This window comes from Falco cherrug, chromosome 2, assembly GCF_023634085.1.
Source record: "Falco cherrug isolate bFalChe1 chromosome 2, bFalChe1.pri, whole genome shotgun sequence".
Lineage (NCBI taxonomy): Eukaryota > Metazoa > Chordata > Aves > Falconiformes > Falconidae > Falco > Falco cherrug.
This window is the reverse complement of record NC_073698.1, coordinates 77,794,308-77,819,202: the sequence shown is the minus strand read 5'-3', so window position 1 is coordinate 77,819,202 and position 24,895 is coordinate 77,794,308.

Genomic DNA, 24,895 nt, shown 5'->3' with positions numbered 1-24,895 from the left:
TTGAAAAAATGGAAGGGCCAGTAAGGCTGTCGACTGTGAAAAGCGGGGAGTAAGGGCTCTGGGGAGCAAAGATGACTTTTCCCTCTTTCACAATAATAGTTGTCTACCTCCAAAGAAGGAGTGTTGGACAGGAGCTGCACTTCAGCTCCTTCCAACCTGTTATATCCCAGGGTATGGCTACTAAATATATATATATATATATATATATATATATATATATATATATATATATATAGTATGCCAAGGCAATATGAAGAAACCTCAGGTGCCCTGTGCAGACCCTGACGGAATAAACATTTCAGCTACATTTAATGAAGCTAAGGCTATTTAGAAGCAGAAGCAGTTGTTGGAGACTTAGAGTGAAAGCACAGGCCAGCAAACCTTAAAACAGCCCAGTGCCTTTCCCCAGGGTATGCTTTCCCCAGGCTGTAGTAATGACACTAGACTGTAACTAATGAAACAAGACTTTTTAGTGATGGCTGGATAAAGTTGCCTGGGGGTTCTGTTTTCTTGCCTAAGGCAGCACCAGAGGGAGCTCAGATAAGGTTGTCTGGGTGGTTTGACTAGGCGTTTTCCCAGGTTGTGTTCTTTTCAGTTCCACTTAGAGTCTACATTACACAGATGTTTAGAGTTTCCTGCAATCTGCAATACTGCTTCAGGAGCTTTCTTGCCTAATAGTGGTGCACGTTCAGAAAGATTTCCTTTACTTGATTGCACTGGAGTTTTTAAAGTTTTCTGAAATTTAGTTTGGGCTTGAAAGTTATTTCCCTTTTCTCTGTGCAATTGCCAAACAGGAGTGTGAAGAAAGAGCCCTGCAAGGATCCCACTGCCCTTATGCCATGCCTGACCACAGAAGTTAACAGACTTCAGATAATATACTATATAGGTACACAACACTTTTTCAGTCAGTCCTGATACACCGTTTAATCTGGGAAGAAACAGGACACTGCTCTAACAACATAAGAAAACCACACACAGTGCAATAACTCATGAAGTGAAAAGCATCACTGCCAGGTTAAAAATAAGCTTTGGAAGACAGACTTCTGCTACTTTTTCTGTCATCCATGCCCTTTCTGTATTTATAACTGCATATATAGGTATATATGGGCCTAACAAAATAGTGTCTTTTGCCTTTCAAAACTTAACCCATCTTCCATACTACAACATTGTAATACTATTCAGATCAGTTACATCTTAATCTAGATTCTGTCAAATACACTTGTACCAAAATATGCTTTGATATCAAAAAAGTAAAATAACCTTGGCTCCTGAATTCCACTCAGAAGTACTTCAGTTCTCAGAAGCCATTGATTCTACAGCCCCCTTTTAGTCTTTGTCAATTTCTTCTTCACAGCTAAGAAGTGGATTTTCAAGAGTTTTTTTTTCTGAAGGGTATCCTAATGTCTGGCACTGGAGAAGTGCATGAAGGCTCACTGCTCTTTTGGCAGTGCCTCTTCAGCCATATTTCATAGAATCATTTAAGTTAGAAAAGACCTTTGAGGTCATCAAGTCCAACTGTTAACGCAGGACTGCCAAGTCCACCACTAATCCATGTCCCTAAGCATTGCATCAAGGTATTTTTAAATATCTCGAGGGACAGTGATTCCACCACCTCCCTGGACAGCCTCTTCCAATGCTTGACCACCCTTTCAGTGAAGAAATTTTCTCTAATATCCAATCTAAACCTCCTCTGGTATAACTTGAAGCTTTTTCCTCTTGTCCTGTTGCTAGTTATCTGGGAGAAGAGACCAACATCCACCTGCCTACAGCCTCCTGCCAGTAGCTGTAGAGAGCAACAACATCCCCCCTCAGCCTCCCCTTCTCCAGACTAAACAGCCCCAGTTCCCTCAACCACTTCTTATAAGCCTGGTGCTCCAGACCCTTCACCAGTTTTGCTGCCCTTCTCTGGACACGCTCCAGCACCTCTACATCCCTCTTGCAGTGAGGGGCCCAACACTGAACACAGTTTTGGAGGTGCGGCCTCGCCCATGCCAAGTACAGGGGGACGATCCCTTCCCTAGTCCTGGTGTCCACCCTGTTTCTGATACAAGCCAGGATGCTGTTGGCCTTCTTGGCCACCTGGGCACACTGCTGGCTCATGTTCAGCCGGCTGTCAGCCAGCACCCCCAGGTCCTTTCCCACCAGGCAGCTTCCCAGCCACTCTGCCCCAGCCTGCAGCATTTCATGGGGTTGTTGTGACCCAGGTGCAGGACCCAGCACTTCTCCTTGTTGAACCTCATACAACTGGCCTTGGCCCATCCGTCCGGCCTGTCCACATTCCTCTGCAGAGCCTTCCTGCCCTCAAGCAGACCAACACTCCCACCCAGCTTGGTGTCATCTGCAAACTTAGTGAGGGTACATTCAGTTTCCTAGTCCAGATCATCAATAAATATAATAAACAGAACTGGCCCCAATACTGACCCTGGGGAGCAGCACCTGTGACTGACTGCCACCTGGGTGTAACTCCATTTACTGCTGTTCTTTGGGCTCAGCTGTCCACCCAGCTTTTCACCCAGCATAGAGTACACCTGCCCAAGCCATGAGCAGCCAGTTTCCTACCCGGAATCCTCCTCTGGCCCTTGTAGTCTGTAGGTTCAGCTCCCAGCCCTCTCTCTCCTTTAATTTTTCCCTAAAGAAGCTGAATTTGAACTAGACTCTGTTCTATTTTAGTGTAACTCTCTAGATATGAATGATGATTTACAACTGTTACTGGTTTAACCAGAAGCAAACTGTGCCCTCATGACTGGTGATTTTTATATTATTTGACGGCAGTGAGCACAGTTGCACTCAGGGAGCAATGACTCATCTCAGTCCAGTGAAAAGGGTTTCCTCTAGAAAGAAAGACTCAAGGCTGAGCTGTAGATTTTCAACCAATTAAGATCCTGGTTCAGCATCAGAGTTGAGCAGGTACTTCACTTGTACTTAATGTATCACCTTGTTCAACAAGGCACAGAAGCTTGTGACACTCTCCACTGAGATTAATTCCATAGAAATATATGCCTAAGTACTTTGCTAAATGTGTGGACTTCAGCACAGATGGTATAATTACATGTTTATCCATATCTAGGCTTCCCAAGCTGTAGGAAACAAACTAATTTGAATATCTCAGAGGTGCATGTGGGAATTTAAGAAAAGTCTGTGGGCAGATAGCTGTGGCACTCAGATCCTAGTGGTAGGAAAGGGAAATAAAAGATACAGCTGGAAGGTGGCTGATGACATTGAAGAACAGACTTTGTAGTAAAGATGTGCCATCAGTGACCTTGTCTGTGTGCTGGGTCTCAAGAGCTTGATGCTGCTCAGCACAACCTCTACATGCTCTTGGTGATCCTTGTAAGCCAAAGCCAGTAGGGTTTAACAAGAGAGAGGCTAGTGAAGCCCCTTCTTTCCTTGCTTTCAGCACACTGCTCCAATAAGCCTCAAACCCCCTTTATTTCCTTTGTGTTGAAAGAAACCACCACCTCAACATGTCAGTGAATAACATACTCTGCCTCTTCCTGTTGCTGCATGAGAAAGATGACTGTGTACCTACCACCTTTGGGGAATTTTTTCTTTCCCAGCTTTGAACTTCTTCTAAGAGGCCCTGAGCAAACCCATCTGTCCCTGAACTGTAACTGTGTGGACCGGTACTACTGTATTGCCATTACTTGTCACAGGCCATAAGCTTGGTACCAAGGCTGCAAAGCTTGACTGAGGCTTTTGAGCCTTGCTCAGGCTGAACTGCAGTTTCACTTGCCTGCAGCTTTCTTTTATTTGGTTTAACTGTGACAATAATTACTGTAATTGACCAGGTGTCTACGGCTAATTTGTTCTACTTTTGTTCATCTTCGTGTGGTACAACCATAGATTTAAGTGAAGTAACTGCTTGCTACTTCTGTCTATACAGAATGAGGTATTTACGACTCCAAAATGATGATGTCCCATAAATAAATAGTGTCCTTATATGACAGCAGAGGCCTTGAGAAGTGGAGACACAGGATGCAGCATGAAGGAGTACAGGCATGAAACGACAAGAGATGGGGCACAGGCTTTGCATTGGCTATAAACAACTCACCAATGGTCAGTTAAAGACATGCCAGACCTGGATCTGGACACACACAATTTTAGGATAAACAAAGAAACACTATCTAACATATGTAAAAGGCCCTATATATGGTATATTCAGATGTATCAGGGTGCTGCAGACCAACACAGACAGAGCAAGGGTGCAACAACATGTTAGCAAACACAAAAGTGATCCCAAGTGGATCCTAGAGTGAGGAAGAAGAAACCACCAGCACAAACATCATTTTCCTTCCAGAGGACTCTGCATGCTGACAGTTCTCTAACCCCACCACTACAACAAGGAAAGTGCCAACTTTAGTACCCAGAGGAATGGTGGAGACGTGAGCATAACACCAGGAAAACAGGCAGAAACTAAGAATTATATAGAAGTCAATTTGAATCCACGTTTGTTATTTCTTCTTCTGTAACTATTAGATCTGGACTACTTGTGATTAGATTCTTTAGTTTTCAGTAAATTCATGGATTTATTGCTACATAAGTGTGTTTTCCCTTTGCCATAGACAAGATTTTAAAAGAAGCTTTGTCAGCTGAGTCTTTTACTCCCAGCACAGGTCTCAAGTCAAGAGGAATGAGATCTATGAATTCAGACATGTATTTCAAGTTTCATGTAAACCAAATGGACAGATATATATAAAAATACACATATTCAGATCAAGCTTGGGGATAAGTGTTTTCCCTATCAGAGGTCTAAATGCAGCATTAGGTTAAAGACCCGACAGTGCGTGCTATAAATAGGACATGGGGCAGGGTTCAGCTCCAGCACTGGTCAGGTCCTCTCTCCGCTGAGCCCATGCACAGGGACTTGTTTTGATCAAACTTTCCTTCCCATAGTCCAGGGGTCCTCAAACTTTTTAAACAGGGGGCCGGCGCGTGGATGAAGTGGCAGGCAGTCATCTGCGGCTGCTTGGTTTCCCCCCCCAAACCCCAGCGGGGGGGGGACACGGGATGGGGGGGTTCTGTAAATACCGGGGGCCGGATTGAGGACCCTGGGGGGCTGTATCCGGCCCACGGGCCGTAGTTTGAGGACCCCTGCCATAGTCCATCCAATTCTCTTCTTTCTCACTATAGTTCAGCATCCATGCAGCTGAAATTGCACCAGAGTGGGCTGTTCAAGTAGACTGGCCCAACAAGAGCAGATCAATAGCACTAAACAGTCCATGCCAGGGACCTCACTGTCCTTGACTATCCAGTCAGTGAGTTCACTTTAGCCTGGGTCTGCAGAGCGAGCGCCATCAGTGACTGCATACCCCATGCACACCTCCCAGGCAGGCGCCATGCAGAACCAGTCTGGTTTGTTCATTCTGACCCCTACAAAAGCAGGCTAAGTGTAGGTTCTGGGGACACCACCCTCAGCAGCATGTTCCTGAGCCAATCTAAAATGCCCATACAGGTGGTGGCACCCTCTAATAGTCCTTATCCACCACGACCATTTTCCTAAGAAAATTACCCTTTCAAATTACTCCTGGGGCTTTCCACCTCTTGTTAGCCTTTGAGGTTGCAGTCTCAACTGTTCAGCTGCATGCTTTCTCCAGCCACTGACTCCTCAGCTGTGTACACAAGCTCCCAGGGAAGTTGTTTTGCTGTTCCAACTGTTCCACTTGAAACGGTTGAATTTTGGTGATTCCTTCATGGTTTAGAAACGGACAGTCAGTGGTTTGATTTATAACAGTAAATTGTTTCAAAGGGTGAGCAGCATTCCACTTGCTATCAGGAGAGTATGAGCAACATTTTGGCAAGCAGTAAACATAACATTATTTTGTTTTGCCAAAGTTTAAAATGCATCAAGCCATCTCTGAATTGGTTGGAAAGGTGCACGCATTTTAAAACTCTGCATCAAGTTAATATTCTTTTTTATATTCAAGCCTGCTTGAGGAGAGTGCTGTGTTTAAATTACAGACAGGTTAAAATTCACATCCTATGTTTAAGGAGAAATCAGCATCAAACATTTTGTATAGACTGTTTACTGGTCAGTCTTACAAGCAATGGGGAATTTAAAACACAAACCAAAAGAAAAGAGACTTACGAAGTGAATTTAGCTTCATAAGGCAACATTTCAGATGGAAAAGCCAAGTCTACAGAAAGGCAGAAAGCCAAAACTAAGTACTTTGTTAATGTAAATAAAAAAATCAGTCTACTGGTGATTTGTGATTAACTAACTGAGCGCTGAGGCACATGAACTCAGCAAAAAAAAAAGATGCAGTTACAAAACAGTTATCTGTTGGCACAGTTATTTTCATTTTCACAAAGCTACTGGATAGCGGGGATAATTATTTACTGCACAAAGTGCTGTCTAAGCTTCAACAAGTTCACCCTCACAGCTCCAGCAGTCAGCGTGGGAATAGGCAGTTAATGGCTGGACAGCCAAACCTGCTGGAGCTCCTGGTTAGTGCCACATGCCCTCACACGGTGACACTGTGGAGGGTCTGGGGTCTCAGTGGGGGCAGTGAGACTGGCCTCAGGAACTCCCGATTCCCCATCTTGTGCTAAATCTCTGTCTCTCAGGAGGCTGCAAAAGGGGCTGGCTGGATTACCTTTCACCTTACTGGAACATGAGGGGCCTGGGCAGCCAACTGTCCAAAATGGATCCTGTTGCCTTGTATTCCCATTTATTTCACTGAGTGTTCTAATCATTGCAGAAACTGAAAGCTTTCATGGTTTATAGTTCAATGGTAACTGTATTAGCAGTGGTACTGACATCGCTTTGCTGGCATTTAGCACTTACTTCAGTAACTTCTTTCAGAGGCCGTGGAAAAAGTTAGCCTTAAATATTTCCTCGTGGTTTCTTTTTCTTTTTACTCAACACATCCTCATTCCTTTACTCAAAGACAGAATCAAGCAGAGCTAGAGATTGTGACTTTGCCTCAGATTATAAGTAGTTTTTCATCAGGTTATTTCAAACTGGCCTGCTTCAAGCTAACCCAAGTCAGTGGTACGATTGTCCATGAGGAGCAGAGCAAACATCGTTCTTGTCCTGGAGATGTATGAGTCTTACCATGCTCCTGTCAGAGAAGCTTGAATGGCTTTGTGGAGGTATTTTGCACATGTGAAATTTATTCATAGGTTGGTTGAAGGAATGATAAAGGAGAATTCTAAACTGACATGTAATTATGATGAAACTTTAATATAACAAGCCAATCAACAAACATTAGAGGAAAAAGGTTGTAAAGACAGGAAAGGGAAACGTGCTCTTTCAGTCAATTGAGCTGTAAACATCACAGAGAACATGCACCAATTGGTTTAAGGCAGAATGTGCTGGGGAATGCTATATATCAGCCCAAGACATTTATAAGGCCAGCTACATTTACATGGAAGAAACTATATGATTTGCTGGAACATGGCCATTAAGTTTTATTTTATAATTATGCCTTTAAACTAACTTATTGGCATTTAGTTTTATGTTTAGTAGTTTTACTCCAAGATAGTAAACTGAAGAGTCTTTTAAACATGAATTCTGGAAAAGCAACAAAAAAGCAAGAAGTGCAATGTAATGTCAGAATTAGAAGGATTTTTTCATTACTTGTGGTTAATTATCTCTAGACTTGCCAGGTCTATGCCATTTGGACAAAGAAGTGGAAATTTGTTTCCTCTTCCATGAAACAAACACTGCATTTATGCCTCCTGAATATAGAAAAAGGTTTTGCAACCCTAATTATAAGCTGTTATTTATTCTTAGCTAAGAAGCTATATAATCTGTTCAGTAACAGCAAGTAGCATCACTAACAAATAGACTGATCCCATACTGAAAGCTTCAGTATTAATGATAGAGCAGAATATCACACACTTTGATTTTGGAAGGGGAGTATGACACTGGTATCCTAACTTGAAAATGATACTGTGCTTTTTAGAAGATAATGTTATTGTACTTTAAGGTGATGCTCAATTATCGCAAAGGAAATAATAAAATCATAAAAGACAGGAGAAGAAATAGGTCTGGTTTCTTCTTTTTTTTTTTTTATTCTGCTCAAGGAATTGTGGTTTTCAAGTTGAACTAGACTGGCTTCTCTTCCATCAAGCAGTAGCTTTAATTATTTACCACAGAAAGTGCTACAGGTTATAACAAAGATTGGGGTCTAAGTGTCTTTGACACCATATATGAGAGCTAATTAGTAATTCTCTACCAACATCATATTTCTGTGGGGAAAGCTTAATTTTCCTGATATTTTCTGATTTCCTAGCAGAACATCCCAAATGAAATTCCCAAATGAAATATTTCATTTTGGTTGGCCTTGAGCTATTTGCTACAAAATAAGCACCTTCCTGGCAGCCAGGTTTTGGCTGGAGCCCAATACAAGAGGGGTGTAGTAGGAAGGCCTGTTAGATCAAGCAGATCACAGGTGAGATGTGTCTGGAAGCAGCCCACCTGTGAATGCCAGCAGGGCTTAGCCATGGGATAGGTAGGTGCTCAGACCTGTCAAGCTGCGCAGGACTTTTAAGCACACAGGGAACATTTTTATAAGGAATGTCAGCATTTCTAAGAGCAGACTTCAATGGAGAGAGTCTTTGGGAGCAACCTAGGCTGTTGGTACTTGTCATGCTTTATGACTCCAATTCTGGCTGACTGGTCCCTGCTCCTACACAATGCTGCCATCAGAGCAGAGAGCAGTTTTCGAGATATATAGTGCAGTCTCTTTCCACTAAGCCATCTCTTGTTCACTTATTTCTCCCATCATTACACAAATCAAAGAGCTATACTTGTGGTTATAAGTAAAAAGCATGGGGGATAGAAACATTTTCTACTTTTTAGAGAAGGGAAAACCCCATCTTTGCTTTTTTCCAAGCTTTCTGAATCATGTCCCAGCCTGAGGACTAGAGGTGGGTGTCCAGTCCTAACCCCATACAAAAGAAGATGCAGGACCTGATGAAATAGCATCTTTCCCCTAATGACACAGATTAATTCTTACCACAGTTTGCAAAACATGGGTTTGTGTTGAACCCATATTAAACATTGTTGTGACTTTCAAGATATTTGCTTCTTGATGTGCCTTCACAGAGCTCTGTGTCCAAGATGGCTCTATCAAAGGGATGCTTCTCACAAGTGCAAAAGCCACCCAATGGACCCTGTTGCAACAAGCAGAATTTCTTCACTGAATTTTGAATTCCAGATCCTTCCCACCCCAGTCATAGCATGAGTTTCCTTTTGAAGTGAGAACAGACATTGCAATGGCAGAAAGCAACACCTTTGAAAGGACTTCAGGAGATCTTAGGATTCAGCAGTGTCTTTCACCCTTTGCAAATTGTTATCACCACTGCTTTCAGTCTCTGTGTATGAGCAATGTTTTCCTCCATTTTGGAGGTAATGACAAAACAGTGTGACAAGTTACAGGCTACAGTATTAAGCTCTAAGTAGAACACTGTCTATAACTATATTTTATGCTGAAAGCTCCTTTAGTCAGGTGTTACCTTTTCATTCTGCCTCTGTGCTAGTTCTGCATTGATAATAATAGAGGAATTGCATAGAATATTTTTTTTCTGAATAACGGAGACTTGGCAACACTAAAAACATATGCCTATTCCATCTCCTTGTCAATGCAAAAAAGATAACAGCAGCACACTTAAAAATAACTAACTTAATAATTCCCTTTATTAATATCTAATAAAGCCACAATTACAATCGTCCACATGCATAACATCTTAATAATATCCAAAGAAATGGCTTTCCTTTTCAAAACCTTTTCTGTCAGAAGCTATTGACAGGCAAGCAGGTTTTCCTACCACTGTGTTTTCCTTACAGACAACCTAAATTTTGGTTCAGACCCTTCTGCTCCTTGCAGCCACTGCCTCTTGCTTTTTGTGGGCTCCAGCCTATGCAAGAGGCTCCTTTCCCTCCCTGGCAATGCTCAGAGCTCTGCAAGTCAGGGTCCTTACACTTCCTCACAAACTGGTTATTCTGTCCCTTTTCTCTATGTATTGATATTTGCCGGGGTAGTTCTGCTGAGTAAAAGTGAAGTTATGTGAAATTTTCCCCTCTTCTTTGGCTCCCGCACCGCCCCCCCCCCCCCCCCCCCCCCCCAATGGCATTTAAAGGCTTTCTCACACCAGGCTTGCTACATCTATGCCATCTTCTGGATGTTCAGTGAATCATATTTATCCCAGAGCATGTCTGGCAGTTGCATGTTCTGCCTAATGTGTAAATCTCTTTAACAAATGTTACAGCTTCCTGAAATTGGTAAAGGACACATTAATGATATCGGGAGAGGGACAAGGTTTTAGGGCCAGGGTCACAGCTTCAGATGTGTTTCCTTTGTTTACTGTCTGTATACTAGGAAGAGTGATTGCTCTGTTGCTCAAGTGAACTGTCACTTCTGTGCTAAGAATAGTTACTGAATTTAGCAAAAATTCCTCTTTAATAGGGAAGTTACTTTCACTCAGTAAAGTATTTATCAAATGTTGTGGTTTTTTTTTAAACAAGTACTAAATGCCTGTTAAAAGTTTCCTTCTTTGCTGCAAAATGTTTAAGTTGTAATTTCCTTTCCAGTATTTTCTCACCTCTTATGTCTGGGTTTTATGTCACTGTTTCATCAAGACCTATAGCTAGCCTTATTTAAACTGTTATAGAAACAATTGTATCTGAATGATGTATAATTTATGATTTCCCTGGATGATGAGGGAACATCCTGATACTGATCATTCTCCTGCTACTATTTATATATAGATTGAAATTAACATACTACTGTGGTTTTCTTTGACGAAAATTAGCTAGAATTCTTCAATAGTCCCTCTTGTATTGAGCTTAGAATTAGTGAGGACTTCAGTCAATAAACTAATTCTGTCTTGTGTATTTAAACATTAGCAACATGCTTCAATGACTTGCTAAATCACAGCCTGGATAGCAAAGACTCAGGGAGATAATTTCAGCTTTAGACAGAGACATGATGAATAATACTCATTACTTAAGTTTTCCACTTAATCTCCTCCATTGTCTAAAAAAGTGTGAATAATTCGTAGGAAAACCAGAAAAACAGTAGGCAATTTCATTATTTTAAGTGCTGCTTTTAGCCAGGCAATTCTAGGCTGATCAGTGAGGCTGTGCTGCTGTATAATAATTCCATGATTTCAAAGTCAAACATTAAACAATTTTTTCTAGATATTAATATCACAAATACTACAAAGTGAGACTTCTTATGAAAGTTGGCTATCTAGGATATTAAAGAAAACATATCAAGAAATCAAGCTTTCATTGCCAGGAATCAATTACAGTAGGTTACTGTTGAATGGTACTTTCATAGACTGCTGATTCTTACTACCAGTTGAAAAAAAGTCATTTTCACTCAATCATAGAATCACATTATGGCCAGTGGTGAAATTGCTCAATGAGAGTTATGCTTTTTCCCAGATTATTGGGAGTAGAGAGCATCAAGACATTACAATTCCATCAATTTTCTGTAGATTAATGATTTCAGCTATTTATCAGAGGCCATACATTCCTGAACTGCTAGGGACTTACATAGCCAGAAAAAACTTTGAAATCTTTTTGACTTCATGAATGGTGGTGAGTGGAAAATACCAGCCTGACATACCAACACAAGGGCTGTGTGATCTCATTTGACTTCCTAGGGAAATCCTGACACAAAGATGGCAGAACCTAGGCAGAGCTCTGGGACCACTAAAATCCAGACCACTGGAGTGGACTTGGCAAGCCATATGTGCACACCCTGGGTTATTAATTTGATTCTTCTTCTGCGTCCATGTTCATACTGGTTTCTCCCTGAACACCTGTGTTTCAGTTTCACTTTCCTGTCAAACAAATTCCAGAAATGAGAAAGATTCATATTCCAGCTCACGTTCACCTGCAAAGATTCAGAATTGTATATCCTACTTATACTACTCCACAGATGAAGGTAAAGATGTAGACATAAAAATATTCCTGGCCCAAGTCCTGAATCTCAAGCGCAAGCATGGACAACTACAAGCCTTAGGACACTCAAAATGATTCTGCTGTTGTCAAGTTTGCTGTTATCTCAAGCAAAAGCCCAAACCTTCTCTCCAAGGAGAAGTCTGACAGCAGGCTGACCTCTTACACATTGTACTTACTCTTTTTAATACAGAGATTGGCTAGGGTGAGATAAATCACGAGTAAAAAAATCAGATATTCTGGCTGCAATTCCCAATGTGCACAGCTACAATCATGCTAAATCCATCCAAAACAAACTCCTTATTATGTCTTACAGTATTATGACTAGCACAATGTATTTTGTGTGAGGTACATCACAAGCAAGAGATCTTGCTAAACTCTGGCATATATAACCTAGTTAGTGTACTTGCACACCACAGCAGTTTGTAGCTAACAGACAGGAACATCATAGAATCATAGAACCATAGAATCATGTAGGTTGGAAAAGACCTCTAAGATCATCAAGTCCAAATGTTATCCTGGCACTAAACGTTGTCCCTAAGTACCACATCTACACGTCTTTTAAACACCTCCAGGGATCGTGATTCCACCACTTCCCTGGGCAGCCTGTTCCAGTGCTTGACCACACTTGCAGTGAAGCCATTTGTCCTAACAGACAACATAAACCTCCCTTGGTGCAACTTGAGGCTGTTTCCTCTGGTCCTGTTGTTTGGGAGAAGAGACAGACACCCACCTTGCTACAACCTCCTCTCAGGTAGTTGTAGAGAGCAATAAGGTCTCCTTGGAGCCTCCTTTTCTCCAGGCTAAACAACCCCAGTTCCCTCATGAGACTTGTGCTCCAGACCCTTCACCAGCTCCATTGCCCACCTCTGGACACCCTCAAGCACCTCTACATCCCTCTTGCAGTGAGTGGCCAAAACAGTATTAGAGGTGCAGCCTCACCAGCGCTAAGGGCAAGGGGACAATCACTTCTCTTGTCCTGCTGGCCACACTGTTTCTGATACAAGCCAGATTCAAAGATATGTGAGAATGAAGTTGAAACTGGCCATAGCACACATATTCAGGATTTTAAAACACTTGACAAACTCCAATTTAGCTATCTGAATGCTGTAGATGGAGAGAGCAGACAGAGCTTAAGGCCAGTATTTCTGTAGCATGCGCTTCTTTTTATGGTCTCATTACTTTTAGAGTTCAACTTGGGGTTCACATGCCAGGAACCTAGACTGGAAAGTGGAATTCAGCACATCACACACGTAGTTTTCAAAAGGGCTGAGCACCCACTCTCCATTTATGAAGTAGAGCACTGTTGCTGACTATATCTGAAGATCAGATAGGTTCGTGGACATTTTGGAAGGGTGAAGCCTGGGGATGTACGACCATTCTAGTAAAGTGCAAGGAAGGAGAGCTAGCAATTTCCCCTCACAGTCCATACTAGGGTGAGATTCATCTTACCTAAAATGTACAAGTAATACTGTGAACTGCTGATCTTTGCTCTCTTCAGAGACAATGCAGACAGGGAACTCCAAGGGGCAATCCACTCCACCTAATTTAGACATGTACTTCAGTGTGAGTTTACCAACCTAGTCTAGAAGCTTAACAGGTCATTGTCAAAAGTTAGATGGAATGGGACTTATCTTGTACAAATTTACCTAGAGATTTTAATAGTTTGTGAAGATAAAATTGAGAAAATAAAAGAATGAATATCAGTGCAGACCAATAAAGTTATTACACTTACAAAACAGTCTGGAGAACTCAAAGATAGGTGAAGAGGGAGAACCCCCACCTTCTGCCCTGCAAGAGAGAAATTGGGAAGGGGACAGGCATAGCAGAAGTTTGATAAAACCCAGCTGACTGTATCTCTTAAAAGAACATTAATCCCCCTGCTCTGAATTGTGTGATGTCTTTACCTAAAATGAAACAGGCCCAGTTAGCAATCCACCGTTATTATTTGTGTTGGTCTAAGTATAAGACTAATCCATTTAATTCCAAAATGAGTCATAAACTTCTGGAAGGAGGACTGTAAACAGGACCATTCAATGTCCAGCCCTCTGTACTGTTCTGTAAAGAACCATCTCGAATCTAATGATCTGGTCCAGCATATTTATGGTGCTGCTCCCAAATCCACTTTGTATTGCTAACAGATTATTTCTAAGTAATGGGTCAGTCTCTTGTTTGCTGCTTATTCATTATTTCTCAAGTAATTAATGATGAACCCACAGATTTTTGGATGAAAGCTGTGATAGATCTGCTCTAGGTTTGCCAACAAGTGTTATAATCCCCTGAATACCCTTTTATTTTTAGTCTACACGATAAAGCTGTGCAGCTACCTCCATTATGTTCTGCAGTAGATACCCATGTTTTTAAGGCCCATGCAGCAGGCATCAGTTTGGTCACAGCTGACTAAACACAGAAAATGACGTGTCCTGCCCAAGTTCCCATGCTAAGGGCTTGATCCTGTGAGGAGGTAGGTATGTCTTCACATGCGCTGCCACCAAATAAAGCATGATATATGCTTACATAAAGGTTTAACCCAATTTATTCTTTCTCTTAGCTTAAAATGCCCAGAGCACTAGTGGACTATGGGAGAGAGAAAAAGTGAAATATAGATGAGTGAGAAGCGGAGATTCCTCTCGTAGAAAGGTCTGTATTTGTATCTGGTTAACCGAAGAGATCAAAGTCACATTAACCAACCACTGGTTAACACACAAACCACAAACAAGGTTTCTCTAAGAAACCCAAAGGTGTGAAGGGGTTTCTTGCATTAGCAGGAAGGAAAGGTTTGGGTGTTGTGCAGGAAGACAGCTCTGGACTCTAGTTCCTCATTGCTTTGTTCCTCAGGGAACCGTCTCTATCAAGGCATACAGTTTGGTAGCGTCAGATGCCTGCTTTGTATCAAAATGGACTGGCTTAAGCAAATGCACAAGACAGAGAAGCTGACCCAACGTTAACTTGAAGCCACCCTGATTACCAAAGAAATCTTCATTTTCATGTGTTCTACAAAGAGCAAGTTTGTTAAAAAAATTGTTGGTATTTGGTAGCAAATGTGGGATTTTAAGCTAACAATCACACTGCCCTTATTTCCACAAGGTGAACATATATATATGCAAAACACCTGCAACATTTCTGCTGATAAATTCGAAGGATGAGGACCGTTCCTTGGCATGGGTGCTAAAAGGCAAGGGACAGCCACGTGCTAATGAGCTCTCAGCCTCTCTGTCAACTCAGCTAAATGCAAACTATTTATTGGGAACTGCCTCTGGGACATGCTAACTCCCAAAGAAGGGTCTAAGAGGTATTTGCGAGTCCTATCTGTCTGATACTAAACCGTATTAGGGACTGCTCTAAAAGTTATACTGAACAGGAGACAAATTTATGGTAGCTGAGAATGTTTGCAGGCACTGTTTAATTTACTGGTAGAGGTGTAGCCTCTATAGAAAGAGATGATTAGTAATATGAATAAAATACACCCCACAAATTTAATGTTACAGTAGGGTTTGCAGGAAGAGATAAATACATAGCAGGAGTGACACTCAAACTGGATTTGAGGGATTGTTTTCTGCTTCTGTTTTAGCTTGAACACCTAGTGTAATTTCCTTTTAATGATTTTTTCTTCACATGAAAGATGAGATTCTGGCTACAAGACTGTTGTAACTGGAAATTAATTTTACATACTGCGGCGCACTGAAACTCATTGAGTCTTCAATATAAAAAGAAAAAGAGATATACTCAATTCACCTTAGCAGCAACCAGTGTATTTCCCTTTGAGACTTGCAAACCTGGCTAGCTGACATCCATGCTGTAATAGCTACATTGTGTTTAAAGTGTTTGTCCTTCCTCATTACCCAACACTGAAGGAGTAATTAACTACCTGGGTCTGCTGTGCTCCTAGATGTATGGTTCCCAGCTTAATTTTTCATTGGTTTACAGGGATTTGGAACAAGCCCTGCAAAACAAACCTAGGAGTCTGCTGCTCCTCCTATCAGGGGCAGACTCCTAGGCAGTCACAGGAAAAGGGTAGCATATTTTATGATAAAATACTTACAATACAGCATGCAAATACATACACAGACGTCAGGTTTTATCAAAACCTTCAACCACTGTGTAAGATCCAGAGAAATTCCTACTGAACAGCTACAGGGCTAAGGCTACTGAGGACTTCTTGTGAGGAGATGCTCTTAAAGCCCATTTTTTGGCATTGTAAACACTGCCAAAGATGACACAGTCTATGCAGAACAGGGAAATGAAAGCAGCACCTGGACATCCCAATGTCCTTATCCTTAGCTCTGTTGGCTCAGCAGAAATCAGAGCAAATCAGATGAATGAAGTATCCCTATTATTCTAAAAGCTAGCTACTGATCCATTTTTCTATAGCAAGCGTAAAAGCCCATGGAATCTTGTGGAGAGCTGAAAGATCCATATTTTAGTAAAAGCACTTTTTTTTCTTACCTTTTTCATCAAATCATCTGAGGAGGCTAAAGAACCCACTATTTCCATAAACACTCCCTCCTTCAGCATTGAGTAGTAGCTGGAGGATAAGATTATTTCTTACATCCCTTCTTAAGAATTTATTATGGAAAAACCACATAGACACATAGACATACACATAATATACATCTTTCATGCACAAATACACCCTGCAGTGATCAGAAAGGGTACATAAGCGCCAACAGGACCATTTGCAAGCCTCAGAACACTGATTTCTTAATGCAAATTGACTGAGGTCAGGATACAGCCCTGAAGCGGTCCTACATAGCACCAGCCCACGCCAATACAGTTCAGTGACTTCGTACACAGCTATATGCAGCAGAGGTATGAAAAGTTGTCATACCCCAAATAAGGGACTACCACTGATTTTTTCCACCTGGAATTACACCTGTGCAGTTGCACTGTACTCAACAAGGACAGCAAGGGCTAACTAGAGGCAGAAATAAAAATGCCAGCAGATTCCATCAGCCACACACTGATATGCAGGCAACAATGTCCAGTTTTAAAAAATACTTTTGTTTCTTAATTGAAGGAAACAGAACACAGTTTTAAAGCCAGTGGCATTTGGCAATAGTGCTCTGATAGTGCTGAAGCAAACAAAGCTAAATTTGCAATTGCTTGAAATAAAGTCTCACATTCCTTTTCCCCCTCAATTCCCTGCACCTTACAAACTGCTTTTGTATCTGATAAATAAAATCAATTTACGATGTTTTCTTCCCAGCTTATTTAAGTACATGAAACAGAGGACAAAAATGTTATTCATGTCACCCAGCTGCTGTTTTCCTTGCTACTCCAGGGCTGGCAGCATCTGAACTGCTGTTGTAACCGCTGACAGAGCTTTTGTCAGAGAGGAAAGGTTACTTATAGCAAAGCAAAATCCATAAGGTAAGACAATCTACCCAGAGTGCTTAGACAGCACTGTTCACTTCTAGGAGGAAGCTTCAAAGGCAAGTTATGAGAGGAAGCTGTGAGACAAAAAAAGAATTTGGTAGTTTTTGAAGTTTATATAAGCTACAGTGACTGGAAAACAAAGCTTTAGCTAATCAGCAGTGGGTGTAAAAATGGATGGGGCACCAGTTGGTGAAGAGCATTATTCTGTGTCAGCATTATCATAGAGTGCACTGCAATAACAGCAAAGCAGCTGTTGTTGAAAACCTCTGGATTCATGAAAATTTCAGTATCCATGTGCAGCTTCTGGTTCAAAGTAGCCTGTTTTGACAGAGCATTTGCCAGTGTCTTACAGGTATTGTTATTATTACTATTACCACTACTTTGCTCTTGGGGTCTTTTGCTAATGATTCAAAGCTAAGACTCAATAGCAGCTTTTCTACCTAGTTATTGACCCAGCTGGACATACTGGGCAGACTCATACACATGACTTACGCTGCAGAGCATTTTGGCTTTGCAGTTATTTTGCAAACTGAGGTGTTTGTTGGTTTTTTTTCCCATCAGCATCAGCTCAGGCTTGACTGCTATATATCTTGAGCGACAACAACAACAATAATAATAATAATACTGAAAATTCCTCCCTTATATTTATAGTACAAAGTTTCCAGAAATGAGAAAAAAAAGCCAACATCCATCTCTTTTGCCTCGCTGTTTTTTCCCCCTCTGTACATGAAGTGCTATTGATCAGTTCTTAAATAAATGACCTGGAAAACACCTTTGCAAGTTTATGGTCAGGCAAAGGATTGATCCACTTTCAGCAGAGAAGGAAGAAGAAAGACCAAAAGAAATAGCCACAGAAGGAATAAAGAAGAGCTGTACTATTGCAAAAGCAAACAGAGCAGACTGAAAGAAGCAGTCTCCACTGTCCAGGCAAACAGCAAAGTATAAATAATACCTTTCACACAGGAGTCTGCTGCTGAATGAACTGCAGCAGCCACTGAGCGAAACAAAGCTTTTAACAGAACTGGAAAAAAATCATCTAGGTCTAGGTCTATGTGCTCTTGGAAAACAACCTGCTACTGACAAGGATATCAGTCTCAAAAATCCCTCCAGTCTCCCCACTTTGAACATCTCCCAGCCATTTTCTTTTCAACTGGTGTTGACAGTGACGTGGTTGCTTGAGTCAATTGGATGGAAATAATTTTCATCACTATTGCAAAAGACTCATCTAGCAGAACAGTACTTAGTACCCTTTATATTTTTCAGTCTCCTTCATCTTAACAGTTAAACGTTTCTTCTATGCCAACTGTGGGGAAGCCAGTTGCTGACAACCCATGTCAGCCACATGTCACTCTGTGGTGCAGCTGGTTTCTGGAGTTTTGCTTGTACCATTGGTAACATAGGCTCAGCTATGGGAGATGATAAAATAAACTGACCTTTGGCTGACACCACCATCTCATGCAACAGGGTATCTTATTCATGCTCAGCAGAAGTTTGGAGCATCATGTGAAACACCAACACTCTACTGCAACCGTGGGGGCAGCAGTTCACTTGTCTTAGGAGCTGTGCTGGAGATGTTCTGATGTAAGCAGCCATGGATGACTTTTGCAAAATATCTTTAGTATGGGTGGCACTGAGTTGGGGAGTTCTTCCATCTTCAAAGTTATTTGACTGCAGAGATAATTAGGGATTTGATCAACCTGAGAACATAAAGGCCAATTCTACAAGAAATTTTGCCATCCTGAAGGCACAAAATGCATTTAATGTTTTTAGTGTCTGACTCCCACAGGTGAGATCTATAACCCCGTTTTTGGTATCAGTGCCCTCCCTACAGAGCATAGAGTGTCAGAGTCCTGCTGAAATGGACATTTTCCAGTGTAATGACTTCACAGAAGAAATCACACAGGACCCCCAATCCCAGCACAAGGAGCCTGAAGATCTGTCTCTTGTGTAGAACAGCAGAGCCAGCCCCATTCCCCTGCATCCAGGTCTTTCTGCAACTGAAGTCAGCACTTTTAAACTCTTGGCAGACAAAATGATTAGGCTTTGCTGATAATAAGAGCTGCTCTAGTACTGCTTTGGGACCAGGCACTCAAGTAGCTATTTATAGATGAAAGAAGAGCAGCAACAGGGAAAAGGAAGGAAAAAATGAAAGTGGCTGAATGTGTGAGCAACATTTTTCATTTTTAAATTATACATCTGCAAAGTGATCTCAGGAGCTAGCAAATCACATTCTGTTCTCCAAACATCTGATTTCTTCAAGAAGTTTTAAGGACATTATACTCCCTTCATTCACAGTTGTGGGTTAAGAATAAAGACTAAATATACACATAATATATGTACATGGATCTCCTGGATCTTCAAAGCCCTCAGTGACTGCTGGTGCAGTGACCCTTGCTATAGTATTTTCATGTAGGAAGCAAACATTGATCCTGTTCAATGGTCAAGAATCACATGGAAACGATCCTGTCCTCAAGACCAACTCTCACACCTTGGGTCTCCAGGCTCTAGCAAGGTCCCTATGAGTAATTCAGAGCAAAGCCTGTGTTGCTTTAAACTGAAGTTGATGAAGCAGCCTCCCAGAGACTGATCTGGAGAGGGGAATGGTGAGGTAAGAGCTGAACTTTAGGGCACTTTTTCCCAGCTCTAAACCCATCCAGTACCTCCTGCTACCTCACCTCACCTGTCTCACATCTCTGCTACCCATTGGGGTACTATGGTATATTCCCTCCTGTACCCTGAACAGCATGGCCCAATAAGGAGCTATATCTTCAGCACTTACTGTATTATAAGGGGATTAATTGGATCTTGCAGGCATCACACCATCAGCTGTTAACATGCTTTGCCAAAATAAAAAAAAAAAAAAAGAAAAAATAAAGAAAAGGTGCCACACTGAGATACTAACATAAGGCTGAAAACAGCCCCATGACTCCCTCCCCTTTAGGTGGCTCCTTCACAGCCAGCTTTAGCATCTCCATACTTCAATCCATTTCATGATATAGATGTCCATTGCCTATCACCTTTCCTGAGAAGGTGGGTACTGTGAGATGGACACCCTTTCATTTGCTTTGGTTGAACTTGTTTTGCTTGTCATCAGCCCAGAGGAACAATGTAGGAAAGGGAGGAAGAGAATGATTCTCTGAGGTTGGAATTCCCCAGGACTTTCCACAACAGGATTCCCCTCTCAGCCCCTGAGTACCTCTGGTTTCCAGTACAACTGTCAGCAGTTCAGGAACCAGGGAAAACACAAATTGCTTTTTTCCCATGTTATTGAGGGCTTTGGCACTCGGGGACCTAGTCCTGTATGTCCCCATCGCAGGGATGCGTGTGGCACTGCGGCGCAGCTGTCGGCATCTCCCGACTGTGGTGGGAAGGGGACGGTGACCGTCCGCAGCGCTGTGCGAGGTGCCAGGGCCATCTCCCGCAACGATCCTGCAGCTGTTTCCACTAGATGGCATCTCCCTCCCGCAAACATCTCCGGCTCCGGTAGTGTTACCTAACTCCTGGATTTACACGGCTCATAGAACGTCGTTCTACCATTTAGCAATTAAAGATGGGCAAATATTTCATTAGTCTACATCAATTTCTGCTCCCAGGTATCACAACAAAGTCCCACAGACTAGCAGCATTGGAGCATCTTCCTTTCAAACATCACTTCCAAAACACTGTTACTGCTGTAAACGACCTCCTGGTGCCAAAGTTTGTTCTCTCGGTGCTTCAGCACATTTATTTCCAGGTGTGCTTCCTGATTAGGGCAATCTTTTCAATGCTGATAGCAAATTTTTGAAATTTGTCATACTTGTGGGCTAATCCATCATATAAAATGACAGCAGAACAAGGTATTTATTGACACTGAAAAAATCCGGCTGTGAATTGTATTATAACATCTGCAAGTTATCTAGTCTGGGCTGTGACTAGTGTCATGAACAAAATATCAGCTGCAACAGACCTCTCGAAGACTCCTGTGCTACAGCCTTTTCAGAACGTGTGCTGTCTGAAACTTAAATGCCCGAACTGATGCATGTAGAGCAACAAGGGCAGCTCGTTGAAACTGGCTCTGCAACAGCTAGTCTGTTTGGTGCATCAGGAGGACTAGGGAGCCTTCCTTTAGTTCACTGGCTTTGTCAAAGTACCTGCAGCTCTGCTGTGGCTGATAGACAGCACTATCCTGGAGGCAAAGTTTTGGTGAACACTTTAAGGGAATCCAACGCACCATGTACCTGCCTTTCTCTACCACATTGTTTATATAATCTGGGTATCAGTGAAGTACAGCTAGACTAACAGAAGAGAAGCTGATCCAAAGAAACTTGAAACAGATTCATTAAAATTACCTGTCAAGGTAGTATAACACATACAGAAACAAAACCCCAGCACTGCCACACAAAACTACTCTTCAATAACAGTCCTTCTTGGGAGAGTCAAGGGGTTCAGATGTTAAAGTGAGACACATACACACACACACACATATCCCATCCTATTCAATGGCTTTTGTTTCAGGTCCTAAGTTACGCACCCTGATTCCTTCCTTGGACACTTCCTAAGTGGAATCTTCCAAACAAAATTTCTGATTTTTTTTGAGGCAAATGCACCAGAAGGAACACCAGGTACCAACCCAATAGCTGGCGAAAGAAAGACAGATTTGTGCTTAGGGAATTCAGCTGTTTCTGCAGCACTTTTCTGGAATCACTGGCAGCTGCTGTAATTGGGAAAATGTGTCAGAGACTAGATTAGTTTGGTATCCAATGGAAGATACCACTAAGGTGGATATGGTGATAGCAAGTTGATATGTCATACCCACTGAGATTCACATTATTTTTACAGTATTTAAGTTAGACTCACATAGACCAATTGCCCTTAATAAACTGAAAACAAGGAATAGTGCAGAAGCCATATTAACGTCAATAAAAAAAGAGTTTAAACTGTAACAGTTCTCGTGACTATTGCATGACTAGAAGGGCAAGGAAACAATATAGATGCAAAAATACAACATTGTGGTCATGGTGGGGTGGGCACAGATTATAAACTATTGAACAGAAATAGTGGATAAATGTCATTTGGTATCATGGTATGTCTATTGATTTAAGGATTGTGTACTATGCAAGAGCCCTGGTAGCCCCAGCTTCCTTGCTCTGGCAGATCCTAATGAGAGTAACAAAAACATTGTGATAAGGAACAAATGCTGTTCAAACCCTAGATGCTGGGTGACAGCCTAGTGAAATGCCATCCTCGAGCTGCTGAAACATCAGGCAGGGAGCCTCAGGGCCTATGTTTGTTTCTCCTGTGCCTCTGGCAGATCCTGTCCCCTCAGGCATCTCTTATCTCTTCCTATACCTCCATGCTGTGGTTTTCCAGGAGCACCTGGAATGTCCAGCACATCCTGTGCCCTAAGTGTGACTCTAGCCTGATGGGCACCTCTCCCACAAGTGAGGATGTCCTGCTGTACTTTCCTCAAACATGAAGCACCCACATTATCAAGTGCAGAGGGGACAAAGCTCACACAGCAGCAAGTAATTTTCCAGTTGCAGTCTGAAGGCCTCAACAGGTATGGAGAATGTTAGCATTCCTTTGCACAGGCTCACATCCCTGGGAGGGGAGGAGGAACATTCTGACAGCTTAGCGCTAAAATTTTTCATTACTTCTGCTGCCTCCAACAGGGATCCAATGGATTTGTTATGAAGAGAAAAATACATCCATTGAGCTTACAACCTTGAGGAGCTATCTAAGTTAGAAATCCTGGCAAATCAGCTCTGTGCTAGTGTATCGGTAACATCTTTGCTCAAAGAATGTTTGCTTTAAAGAATTGCTTTCTTCTGTAGGGAAGAGTGGCTGGGAATCTGCCTGGTGGGAAAGGACCTGGGGGTGCTGTCTGACAGCCAGCTGAACACGAGCCAGCAGTGTGCCCAGGTGGCCAAGAAGGCCAACAGCATCCTGGCTTGTATCAGAAACAGTGTGGCCAGCAGGACAAGGGAACCTCATCCCCCTGTACTGGGCACTGGTGAGACTGTACCTCTAATACTGTGTGCAGGTTTGGGCCCCTCACTGCCTCACTGCAAGAGGGATGTAGAGGTGCTTGAGGGTGTCCAGAGGTGGGCAATGGAGCTGGTGAAGGGTCTGGAGCACAAGGCTTATGAAGGAACTGGGATTGTTTAGCCTGGAGAAAAGGAGGCTCCAAGGAGACCTTATTGCTCTCTACAACTACCTGAGAGGAGGTTGTAGCAAGGTGGGTGTCTGTCTCTTCTCCCAGATAACAACTGATAAGGACAGAAGGAAATGGCCTCAAGTTGCACCAAGGGAGGTTTATGTTGTCTGTTAGGACAAATGGCTTCACTGCAAGTGTGGTCAAGCATTGGAACAGGCTGCCCAGGGAAGTGGTTGAGTCATCATAGACATGGCGCTCAGGGATGTGGTTTAGTGGTGGATTTGGCAGTGCTAGGTTAATGGTTGGACTTTTTGATCTTAAAGGTCTTTTCCAAACTAAATGATTCTATGTTTCTATTATCTCTACTGTGATGGTAATACCGATTTGATACAGATAAAAGCATAAGCACTTCTTCGTTCATATGTATACTTCTTCTAAACAATATGTCAGGAGATTTCAGGTATGTTCTTTTCTGAAGAAAAAATGTGCCCCAAGCCCAGTGTAATTGGTTTGACGTTTTTACTTGGGTAGTCAATTCCTTAGAAAAATTAGAAGTATAATGAATTAAAATGTCACCATCTGTCTGAAACTGGCATACAGAGTGAAATGTTTAAAAAATGCATATTATTCCCAAAAGTATTTTCTCATTTTGACCCAAAGACAAAGAAAAATTACTATGAAACTGGTATTATACTAGTCACAAAATCTGTGTCAAAGGCTTTGAAACGTTTTGCTTTTTTCTAGACATTTGCCAGCACCTGCTGGCTGATGTCAGTGCCAGCAGGAAAGCACTGCAGGTGGAGCAAGAAACAGATAAATCGGGAAAAGCAAAACAGAACATGGGGAGTCTGAAACTCCCAACTCTTAGCATGACACTGACACTTCCCCTGGAACACTTCCCCATACCAGTAAGGTCTGTATGCAGCCTGCTGTGGGATGATTTGTGTGGCCTGCTATGCCCAGGGAAGCTGTAAAACTGAGGTGGAACTTTTGCAACGAAATCATGGCTATAGTTGCAGAGACAAACAAGTTCTGATCAAATAAGAAGTCAGAGCTCTTCATAACTGCTGCCTTGTCGTTCCTTTTCAGTGCAGTAGGCTTTGTGCTTTCCCTTTTTTCCTCTTCTTTTGATTACAGCCTAGCTGAAATAATAAACCTCTGTGTGGGAAAGCATTGGTAGGCTTTTTATGTCCTGTCCCTAGTGACACAACATGCTGCGAAAGTTATAAAATATTATGTGGGAAATTTTGGATTCAGTGAAGCCTATGGACATCTTCCTGTTAATTCTTAGGATCACCCTTGATTTCTTCAACATGCCAGAACACCATATCTCTGACGTCAGAGGCCATTTCTAAGGATAATGAGTTAGAAAACCATTTCATTTCAAGATGAGGCTTCATTAGGAAGAACAGTCACCATTCCTAGTGTAAGACACATGGGAATAATTGCACCACAAGAAGTCATGCTCA